We start from the raw sequence: 11,923 nt of genomic DNA, 5'->3' as shown, positions 1-11,923 counted from the left end.
TGTGAGTTTTTAAAAATGATTTATTTGTTTATTTTTATTTTTTTAAATTTTTATTTATTTATTTATGATAGTCACACAGGGAGAGAGAGAGAGAGGCAGAGACACAGGCAGAGGGAGAAGCAGGCTGCATGCACCGGGAGCCCAACATGGGACTCGATCCCGGGTCTCCAGGATCGCGCCCTGGGCCAAAGGCAGGTGCCAAACCGCTGCGCCACCCAGGGATCCCTATTTATTTGTTTATTAGAGAGAGAATGCACAGGGGGAGGGACAGAGGTAGAGAGAATCTTAAGCAGACTCTGTGCTGAGCATGGCACCCGACATGAGGCTCAGTCTCACCACCCTGAGAGGAGAGCCCTGAAACCAAGAGTCAGATGCTTAACAGTCTGCACCACCCAGGTGCCCTGACATGTGGCATTTAATAATCCTATCTATAAAGGCTTGACTATAGAACCTCATGAAACTGTGAGACAACAGATATTGGAAATTGAAAGGACTTCCTCCAAAGCTCACTTCAATAGAGTTTATGGAAGCCAAAGGTTAGGCTTTGGTGTGATGCCATGTTAAGTGTCCTTCCAAAGGAATGAAAATTGTGCTAGAAAAAATGTACAAGAAAACATCAAGCAACTCCAAATTGAAGTCTGGACAATTTCCAAAATAATTATTCAATGCTATTCAAAATATCAAGGTCAAGAAAAACAAAAGCTGAGAATCTATTCCAGATTAAAGAAGACCAAAGACATTACAACTAAATGTAATGCATGGGGTAGCCCAGGTGGCTCAGCGGTTTAGTGCCACCTTCGGCCCGGGGCCTGATCCTGGAGACCCGGAATCGAGTTCTGCTTTGGCCTCCCTGCATGGGGTCTGCTTCTCTCTCTGCCTGTGTCTCTGCCTCTCTCTCTGTGGAGAGCATGAATAAATAAATAAAATCTTAAAAAAAATAAATGTAATGCATGGTTTTAGATTAGATCCTGAAGGGAGGAAATATTTTGGATATTTACCCCTTATCAGGTATATGGTTTACAACATATTTTCTCCCATTCTGGAGGTTCCCTTTTCATTTTATTCATTATCTGTTTGTTGTGCAGAAACTTTTCAGTGATGTACTTCAACTTATTGATTTTTGCTTTGCAACTCAGTGAATGGAAAATACACACACACACACACACACACACACACCATGGAATGTCACTCAGCCTCTCTCATACTCAGTAGCAAAAAACCCCTCAAAATAAAAAAGAACCCCCCAAAACAAAAAATACCCACCAGATTAAAAATTGGACAGAGGACATGAATAGATGTTATTCAAAAAAAGACATACAGTGGTGCCTGGGTGGCTCAGTCAGTTAAGCAACTGACTCTTGATCTCAGCTTAGGTCTTGATCTCAGGTTGTGAGTTCAAGCCTTGTATTGGGTTCTATGCTGGGCATGGAGGCTACTTAAAAAAAAAAGACATACAAATAGCCAACAGATGTATGAAAAGGTGTTCAATATCACTATTTATAAGAGAAATGCAAATCAAAACCACAATGAGATATTATTTCAAACCTTATGGCTATCATAGAGATAAGAGATAACAAATATTGATGATGATGTGAACTGGAACCCTTGTGACACCATTGGTATGAATGTAAATTGGTAAACTATCAATTTATTTCCATGATGGAAAACAGAATGGTGGTTCCTCAAAATGTCAAAAATAGAATTACCATGCAATTCAGAAATCCCACTTCTGGGTTTATATAAAGAGGAAATGAAAACACTATTTCCAAGATATCCAAGAGATATCTGAATTATTGGGTTCATCGCAGCATAATTCATAGTAGTCGAGATATGGAAACAACCTAAATGTCTGTGACAGATGAATGGGTAAAGAACCATGGCGGTGATTACTTTATAACACTTCAGTCAGGTTGAATTAATCTCTTCATGTGCCAAGGGGTGCACTGGACGTTTTACCCTATAACCCAGAGGATCAGGATCCTTGCAGTAACAGAGGCATGGGCAGCAGTAGCATAGGAACGTGAGGGTTCTGGTGAGCAGTCCACTCTTAGAGTGTGGACCTCAGTATGCCACCTAAAGCGGCTTATTTCCTCTTTTCCCTCTCTCTCTTTTTTAGCTCCCCAGAGATGACTCTTCCCTGAGTGGTCACTCAATGGATCCACACATCACAGAGTATAGTCCCTTCCTCTGAGTGCTCTATATCTGGGGCCAAAGCCTGGTTGGGACATACAACTAATCAGTTACAGGATATAGTCTTTCCCCTGAGTCTCACATGAATCACAGCTTCATTCTGAGACGCACAAATAAACCCAGGCCAAGACACATGGTCCATAGCCACTTAAGGAGACCCTGTTGCCATAGTCCTGTCCTGAAATGGCTGTTAGTGGGACTTTCAACTTAGGTCAGCTATATCAGAGTCTCAATAGTACTCAACAGTGCAACATAAGACAGTACAGCTCTGCTTACCATCAACTTATCTTGTGTGCCAGTCCTCAGCCTGTCTTTTGATTTAGTGATTAGCATGATAAAAGGGCAAAGAGAGGGAGGAAAGCAAAACTTGAGTTGGCCCCAAACCAGTCCAGCTCCTAGAATACCCAAATCCACTCTGGCAAACAGGAGAAAGAAGGGGGATTCCCTTTTAGGAACTCACAACCCTCAATTAACTCACACCCAGAAATACCTGGAGCAGAAGACTGGAGCAGAAAAGGCACCACATTCACCAACTTCTTTTCTGAGTCTAACTTCTATCCCACTTACTACTAGAACCTTCTCTTCTATTTCTAGGCACAGAGAGTGTCCTGAGGGAGGAAAAAATCCATTCTTACTTCTCCACGTTTTCTCCTGAGGGCCGTGGGATTTCATACCTCCTGTCCCTATAGCATTTGTCAAAGGATCATGGCCATATCGAGCATGTGGTTTGTTTACTCAGCTCTGAACAGCTGGTCAGGCAAGAGAAGAGCTGGGCCAAAGAGCAGTGGATTTGAAACAGAGTGACTCAGAAAATGCTGGAGGAGTGGAGGCCCCCATAGCACCTAAAGTGGGGATTCCCACATGTATCCATGCAACTCCATGGAGGAGACAACACAGCCCAATTATCTAGATGAGGCAGCTGAATGGGATGTGATGGAGAGAAAAATACGTAATAGAATTTAGGAAAAGGATAAGCTAAGAGGGAAGAAAACAGGCAGACTCCAACAACACAGTGCCTAAGGTGTACCGAAAGACAGCTACTACAACCGGGCTGGATGGATTTCTAATGATTATGCAACTCAGGTGTAGTACTTAGTTCCTGAAGCCCTAGTAAACTAATAAGCCCAGCATGGCCAGGAACAATGACTCAGTTGGAGGCACCTAGGACCTCCCTCCCCATCATCTCCCTTGGGCTTGATGCAAAAGGCCCTGATAAAACCTGGGGGCAGCTGTTGGTGGTGATTCAAGAACCTAATAGACCTGGTCACTGCTGTGTGGTTCTCAGGGTCTTTCTCAGTACCTTCAGGCCATAGCTCATCACCTCTGTAGCCAACCATTTTGTAAGAAATTTCCTGGGTGTAAATACATGATAATGCAAAAAGGGCAAATGCTCATAGCTGCCACCTGAATTCACTGCATAATTTTTTAGAATTTCTGTTTAATTTTTTTCATAATAAAATATTTGGGAAAAAAGCTGCAATGAGATGCTATCTTACACCCATCAGATTGGCAGAAATGAGCATTAACAGTGTTGTGTGAAGATGTGGTGAAATGTGGTGGAAGTATAAACTGGGACGACTACCTTGGAGAGTAATTTAGCAATATCTAATAAAGCTAAAGATGCTCATATTTTATGACCTAGAAATTACACTTATAGTATATAACCTAGAGTTTCATGTGTGCAATGAGATATGTGTAAGGGAAAAAAAAGATATGTGTAAGGATGGTTCTTCTCCCTAATTTTTTATTTTGAAACATTAAAAATATTTATTGTGAAACATTAAAAATATTAAGTTGCAAGAATAGTACAACAAATCCCTCTGTACTCTTTTTTTTTAATTTTTATTTATTTATGATAGTCACAGAGAGAGAGAGAGGCAGAGACACAGGCAGAGGGAGAAGCAGACTCCATGCACCGGGAGCCCGATGTGGGATTTGATCCCGGGTCTCCAGGATCGCGTCCTGGGCCAAAGGCCAAACCGCTGCGCCACCCAGGGATCCCCCCATCCCAATCCTATTCGTCAAAATACACTCGCAATTTTCTTCCAATTTCTGGCTCCATCTTCTATCCCAAATACTCTCCAATTTGGCCAGTCTCCAATACTTATTCTCCATCTAAATTCTATAGATCCAGGGTGCCTGGGTGGCTCAGTGGTTGAGCGTCTGCCTTTGGCTCAGGCTGTGATCCCAGGGTCCTGGGATGGAGTCACCTACCCGGCTCCCCACAGGGAGCCTGCTTTTCCTTCTGCCTATGTCTCTGCCTCTCTCTTTGTGTCTCTCACGAATAAATAAATAAAATCTTTGAAAAAAAATAAAATAAATTCTACAGATCCAATCACCAAATCCAACACATTGTGTAACAACCCAACCTCAAATCAAACTGAAATTCAACTTCATAGGTATGCTAAGGAGAGACATGTTACATGTGAAAGAGTTCAAATTGAACTTTATCAGTTGAAAATTACAATGTCTGAAATAAAGAACACAACAGAAGGGATTTATACCAGATTAGAGAGTGTATAAGAGGGGCACCTGGGTGGCTCAGTTGGTTAAGCATCTGCCTTTGGCTCAAGTCATAATCTCAGGGTCCTGGGATCAAGTCCCATGCTGGGCTCCCTGCTGCTCAGTAGGAGTCTGCTTCTCCCTCTCCCTCTGCCCCTCCACCCCACTCATGCTCTGTTTCTCTCAAATAAATAAATAAAAGCTTAAAAAAAAGTGCAGAAGAAAAGATTAGAACACTCAAAGCCATATTTATCAAAACTATAAAAATAAACATGGTGCTAAACTGTGAGATGATTAACATGTGAAATTGAAAGTCTCTAAATAAAAGAGAAAACAGGGATCCCTGGGTGGCGCGGTGGTTTGGCGCCTGCCTTTGGCCCAGGGCGCGATCCTGGAGACCCGGGATCGAATCCCACGTCGGGCTCCCGGTGCATGGAGCCTGCTTCTCCCTCTGCCTGTGTCTCTGCCTCTCTCTCTCTCTCTCTCTCTCTCTCTCTCTCTCTGTGTGACTATAATAAATAAATAAAATTTAAAAAAAAAATAAAAGAGAAAACAAAGAAAAGTTAAATGCAAAAAATATGGATAAAATATTCCATAATCGCTCAAACTGAAAACTCATCGTAAGCCTCAAGCACAGGGTATAGAGAGAAAACTACATCAAGGCACAACACAATCAAATTGCTTAAAACTAGTGATAAAGAGGAAAATCTTGGGCAGCCCCCGTGGCTTTAGTGCCGCCTTCAGCCCAGGATTGAGTCCCACGTCAGGACCCCTGCATGGAGCCTACTTCTCCCTCTGCCTATGTCTCTATCTTTCTCTCTCTGTGTCTCTCATGAATAAATAAATAAAAAATCTTAAAAAAAAAGAAAAATCTTGAAAGTAGCCAGAGGGAAAAATACCCGTTACATACAGAAGACTAAACAAGAGGAAAGCCCGCTTATAGTTGGAAACAATGCAAGCCCCTGGACTGTAGAGTAACATCTTTAAAGTCCTGAAAGGAAAAAGTCATGAAACCCCCACAAGACCCAGAAAAACCAAAGGCCATCTATCTAGAATTTAAGGCCCAAAGAAAAGTGTCAAAAAATGAAGGAAAGTAGACTTTGTAAAGTCTACAAAATTGGAATGAAATCATCACCAGCAGATTTGCACTACAAAAAATTATCAAAGGAAATCTTTCAGGCAGAAGGAAAGTGGTACTAATGAAGATATGTGTCTACAAAGGTCATAAGAACTGCAGAAATGGTAAATATGTATGTAGATATAAAGGACTTCTTTTTTTTTTTCTTCTTCTTCTTCTTTTTAAGTAGGCTCCATGCTTAGCATGGAACCCAACATGGGTTTTGAACTTACAACCCTGAGATCAAGACCTGAGCTGAGATCAAGAGTCTGACACTCAGGAGTCCGACACTCAACCGACTGAGCAACCCAGACACCCCGACTTCTTATTTTTAAAACTCTTTAAAAAGTATTTGTGTGTTAAAGGCAAAAAATAATGATGATATATGTAAGATTTCGAACACATGCAAAAGTCTTGACAATAGCACAAAGGCCAGGAGGAAGATAATTTCACAATACTATGTTCTTACAGCATGCAAATATGGTACATATTACCTGAAGGAAGACTGTGATATGTTCAAGATAGATAATATAAACCTAAAGCAAACACTTGGAAAACCAGATTAACAACTAGTAAATAGGACTACCGTGTATTATGAATTACCCTTAGGGTTTTACATTTATAAAATGAATCATCACCATAACATATAAGGTAGATACTACTTTTACCCTCATTTTATTTCTTAAGTAGGTTCCACATCCAATATGGGGCCCAAACTCATGACCCCGAGATGAAGAGTCTCAGGCTCTACCAACTGAGCCAGCCAGGCACCCCAGCCTCATTTTAAACATTTATTTATTTATTTATTTATTTATTTATTTATTTATTTATTTATTTATTTTAATTTATTTACTTATTAGGGGAGTACAAGCAGAGAGAGGAACAGAGGGAGAGGCACAAGAAGACTCCAAACTGAGCATGAGCCCAATGCAGGTCTGATCCCATGACCCCGAGGTCATGACCTGAGGCAAAATCAAGAGTTGGATGCTCAACAGAGCCACTCAGGTGCCCCTCTAGCCTTATTTTATTAAAGATTTTACTCATTTATTCATGAGACACACACACACACACACACACACACACACACAGAGGCAAAGACACAGGCAGAGGGAGAAGCAAGCTCCATGCAGGGAGCCAGCCCGATGTAGCACTCGATCCCGAGACCATAGGATCATGCCCTGAGCTGAAGGCAGATGCTCAACTGCTGAGCCACCCAGGCATCCCTCTAGCCTCATTTTAAAGAAGAAAATTAGATAAAGAAATTTATATCTCTGTGCCTTGATCTTTGATCCTTCATAACTTGTGGGTAGACAAATGTATCAGGTGACCCTGTAGGGTTTAGTTAAGTGATGTTTCATTGTTGTGTGTCATTTTGATGTCATTACATCACAAATTGTCTTTTGGTTTTGCACTGTGTGACAGATTATTCCAGCCACATGCTGTTATTATTCAGCTCTGTATTTTGTACTGTGACACTGTGTCTTATGAAGTGTTCTAGGCTTCCCTGTGGTTACTCTTACTGTTGGGTTTTGTTGTGTGCCAAAATACACAGTTGTCATATTTGCTGTGTTTGGTTTCTATGTGTTCTTATGATGTTTTGTGGGGCCTTCTGAGGTACTACATACTTACGAGGCTTTGTTGGGCTATATCTTGCACAGCCATGTGCATGTTCTGTGCTGCCAGTGATATTTCTGTAGATTAGTCCTATATTATATGAACCAGTTTTGTGGCTGCACAGACTGTTTTGTTGCACACTGGGCCTCCTGAGTGATGGGGAAACCAAACAGCATCCCACTTTCCTTATCTCCCACCCATAGGCCAACCTTAGACTCCACTTTAGTGCTGAATCACTCTGTGCAACGCCATCTGCTCTGTGTTCTTCAGCGGATGCTTTGACCGTGAAAATAAGCATCTGGTGTTGATCACTGGCTCCTCTAAGACAACTTCCAGATCATCAACAACCTCTAGGGCAAGACTGACCATCTTCTGATCTTCTGTCCAGGAAAGGTTGGAGATCTTTGAGAACTTGAGGACAAAAGTTATGGGACTGTGGGGTAGGGCAATCAAGAATGGGGAACAGAGAGTTTAAGGTAGGGGGAGAAGGCACTAAGGATCAGGTGATACTGGGGTAGGGAGACACCAGAGTCTGAGGTGGAGTGAAGATTAACCCCACAGAGCAGGTGTTGGAGACACCTCAATGATCACTTCTTGCACCTCACTTCTAACATTCTGACTGACCTCACCATTCCCCACCTGATATTCCAGCACCTCTTTCCATGTCTTACCTTTCCACTCTCTCCCTGCCCCCACCCTTTTTAATATGACAGAACCCTTCTTTTTTTTTTTTTTTTTTTGGATCCCTTGTGTTCCCATCTGCCTCTCTTGCCCCTGCCCCACCCCCAGATGTACAGCCTCTTCCCTCAGCCTCCTAGGCTGGCGGCCCAGGCCACGTCATCACCTCTTCCAGAACTGGGAGTGCCTGAAGCACCTCATCACTCAGTGTTCTTGAACCTCAGGCCTCTGTCTACCCTCTCCCTGGGACTCCATCCACTGCTTCCTTGCCAACATTGCACAGGTATTAACTGTTTGGCAGTCCCATCTCTGTCTGCAGGCTCTGCCACAGGGAGGGGACTGGGAACCCAACCTCAGGTTGAGCAAGCTCAGAAAACAGGATGAAGCGTTTTGAGATCTTCCTTCTCACTACCCTCAGGCGGAGCCCGAACATCTAGCCATTTGGTTCTGGAAAAATCAGCCAAATCACCCTGGTCCTGGTTTACCAATTCATACCTGATGAAGAAGTCATTAAGGCACCCTTTGAGTGGGATGTATTTAGCCATACACATGCCTCAATTGCGCCAAGGAAAGGGGTGTGTGTGTGCGTGCTAAAAGACTTTGTTTATTTATCCCTCAGGAAGCACTAGAAGTGCAGAAGCCCCACCCACACAGCATGGAGACAGTTACAAGTCTCCCACTCAGGGGGCCTTCCCAGCTCCCCTACCACACACCTAGAATTTCAAAGGCTCCTGCTTTTCCCTTCTAACATGCCCCCTTATCACACCCCATATTCCCCAGGACTTCTTCAGATTCTGCCCACAGCCAAGTGAAGTATCTGACACTTCCTTGTCCAGAAGCCCCACCCACATACCCAATTCTAAGCTCCCCAAACTCACCCATATTTCCAGGACTTTATGACCTGTCCACCCATACACACTCCCTAGAAACAACCTGGTTTCTCAGCACTGTGACCCAATGCAACCACCTACCACCATACCATTTGTGAATCCATTAACCCAGTCAGCACCATCCCTTCCCTCCCAGTCTGTGGCAAATCCCAACAAGTTCCTATGGGCCCGCCTCCTGCTTCTAAAAACAAGTACAGATTCCCCCTAGCTACCCTACATGTCCCTGAAGAGAGGCCCAACCTCAATGACACCACCTGCCTCCTCCAGGCCTCCACCCACAGTTCTTAAGCAGCAGGAGATCCACCCCATGGTGGGGTATGCAGAGCTATGGGTGCTGAGGACCACCAGGTCTTGCCTTACATTGATCCTAAGATAAATCAAGAGGTACAGGGCTTGCAGATGTCATCACTCTGAACTTTCCATCTGTGTCTCCAGGGACACGGTATTCCTCGGCTTCATGCTGCCCAATGTGTGTCATGTACCAGCCTCCACTGGGAACCTGTCAACTGGAACCTGGGCCTTGGCACCTAGCATGCCGGGCCTCCCGGGGCCTTGGCAACTGGCATCCTGAAACATAGCAACCATACTCTTCCCCGGATCCCCTCCTGTGCTGAGCAACCTGGAACCCATTCTGAAATCTCACGCCTCCACAAGGCCAGGTTTCTTTTCTCAGGACCTTTCTCCAGAACTTGGGGCCCATGGACTATCCCCAGGTATTCTGAGTCTTCTCCACTACCCCAGGAGACCAACTCAGGTACCCAGATGCCTTTCTTCAGGAGGGGGAGCTCAGACTCACACCTCAGACCCCCCCACTCATACATCTCAGCTTTAGCCCTGCACACAGCAGGTCTTGAGACCCAGACACCAGCTCCCTTGACACTCTGCTCAGGTCACATGCTCCATTCCCCTCTCAAGTCCCAAGACCTCCAGCCCTGGCAAATATGAGAGCTCTGCTTCCGGGAGCTTGTCCCTCACATCATACCACTGATTTCCTCCTCCTCTATTGCAGAGCTCAGATGTCATCACCCTCCTTGGTACTGTTTGCCACAACCTCAGCCAATTCTCGATGCCCCAGTAGTTCAACTGTGAGCACTTTCTGGATGCTAGTCAGTCTTTCAAGAAGATCCCTGCCTTCATGCCATTCTCAGCTGGTGAGTGTGGTCAGGGTGGGAGTCACAGCCTTGGAATGTCCAGATTCCCATTCTCCTACCTCCACCCCAGCTCTGATTCCATTCTCCACTCTCACTGCTTCATTTCAAGCTAGGGAAACACAGAAAGCTTCAAACAGTGTCTGCTTGCTGTGCTCAGAGACACCTCCAGCCTGACTGTCCAGTTTTGTAGTTACAGGCAGGGAATGACAACTTTGAGGTAGAGCTTACATGAACATTGTCATCTGGTGCAATAGAACTGGTTATAGTTTTTCATATTTAGTACACTACTAGATTGGGAAAAAATATTGATGTTTACATAGTTGCAGAAAGATGGAATAATTGTAAGAGGTAACACGATATTGCTAGCTGTGTGCACCTAGCACATACGAGAAAGACTATAGAGGTCAGGTCTCTGCTTCTGCATCTTGGCCCTGTCGCTGTTAGCTGTATGCCTTTTTTTTTTTTTTTGTAAATTTATTTTTTATTGGTGTTCAATTTGCCAACATATAGAATAATACCCAGTGCTCATCTCATCAAGTGTCCCCCTCAGTGCCCGTCACCCAGTCACCCTCACCCCCCGCCCACCTCCCCTTCCACCACCCCTAGTTCGTTTCCCAGAGTTAGGAGTCTCTCATATTCTGTCTCCCTTTCTGATATTTCCCATTCATTTTCTTTCCTTTCCCCTTTATTCCCCGTCACTATTTTTTTATATTCCCCAGATGAATGAGACCATATAATGTTTGTCCTTCTCCGATTGACTTACTTCACTCAGCATAATACCCTCCAGGTCCATCCACGTCGAAGCAAATGGTGGGTATTTGTCGTTTCTAATGGCTGAGTAATATTCCATTGTATACATAAACCACATCTTCTTTATCCATTCATCTTTCGATGGACACCGAGGCTCCTTCCACAATTTGGCTATTGTGGACATTGCTGCTATAAACATCGGGGTGCAGGTGTCCTGGCGTTTCATTGCATCTGTATCTTTGGGGTAAATCCCCAGCAGTGCAATTGCTGGGTCGTAGGGCAGATCTATTTTTAACTCTTTGAGGAACCTCCACACAGTTTTCCAGAGTGGCTGCACCAGTTCACATTCCCACCAACAGTGCAGGAGGGTTCTCCTTTCTCCACATCCTCTCCAACATTTGTGGTTTCTTGCCTTGTTAATTTTTCCCATTCTCACTGGTGTGAGGTGGTATCTCATTGTGGTTTTGATTTGTATTTCCCTGATGGCACGTGATGCGGAGCATTTTCTCATGTGCTTGTTGGCCATGTCTATGCCTTCCTCTGTGAGATTTCTGTTCATGTCTTTTGCCCATTTCATGATTGGATTGTTTGTTTCTTTGGTGTTGAGTTTAATAAGTTCTTTATAGATCTTGGAAACTAGCCCTTTATCTGATACGTCATTTGCAAATATCTTCTCCCATTCTGTAGGTTGTCTTTTAGTTTTGTTGACTGTATCTTTTGCTGTGCAAAAGCTTCTTATCTTGATGAAGTCCCAATAGTTCATTTTTGCTTTTGTTTCTCTTGCCTCCATGGATGTATCTTGCAGGAAGTTACTGTGGCATAAGATACCTAGGAATAAACCTAACCAAAGAGGTAAAGTATCTATACCCTAAAAACTACAGAACACTTCTGAAAGAAACTGAGGAAGACACAAAGAGATGGAAAAATATTCCATGCTCATGGATTGGAAGAATTAATATTGTGAAAATGTCAATGTTACCCAGGGCAATTTACACGTTTAATGCAATCCCTATCAAAATAGGGATTTTCTT

The sequence above is a fragment of the Nyctereutes procyonoides genome, unplaced genomic scaffold (assembly GCF_905146905.1).
Source record: "Nyctereutes procyonoides isolate TBG_1078 unplaced genomic scaffold, NYPRO_anot_genome, whole genome shotgun sequence".
Classification (NCBI taxonomy): Eukaryota; Metazoa; Chordata; class Mammalia; order Carnivora; family Canidae; genus Nyctereutes; species Nyctereutes procyonoides.
This window is presented reverse-complemented; position numbering follows the sequence as displayed.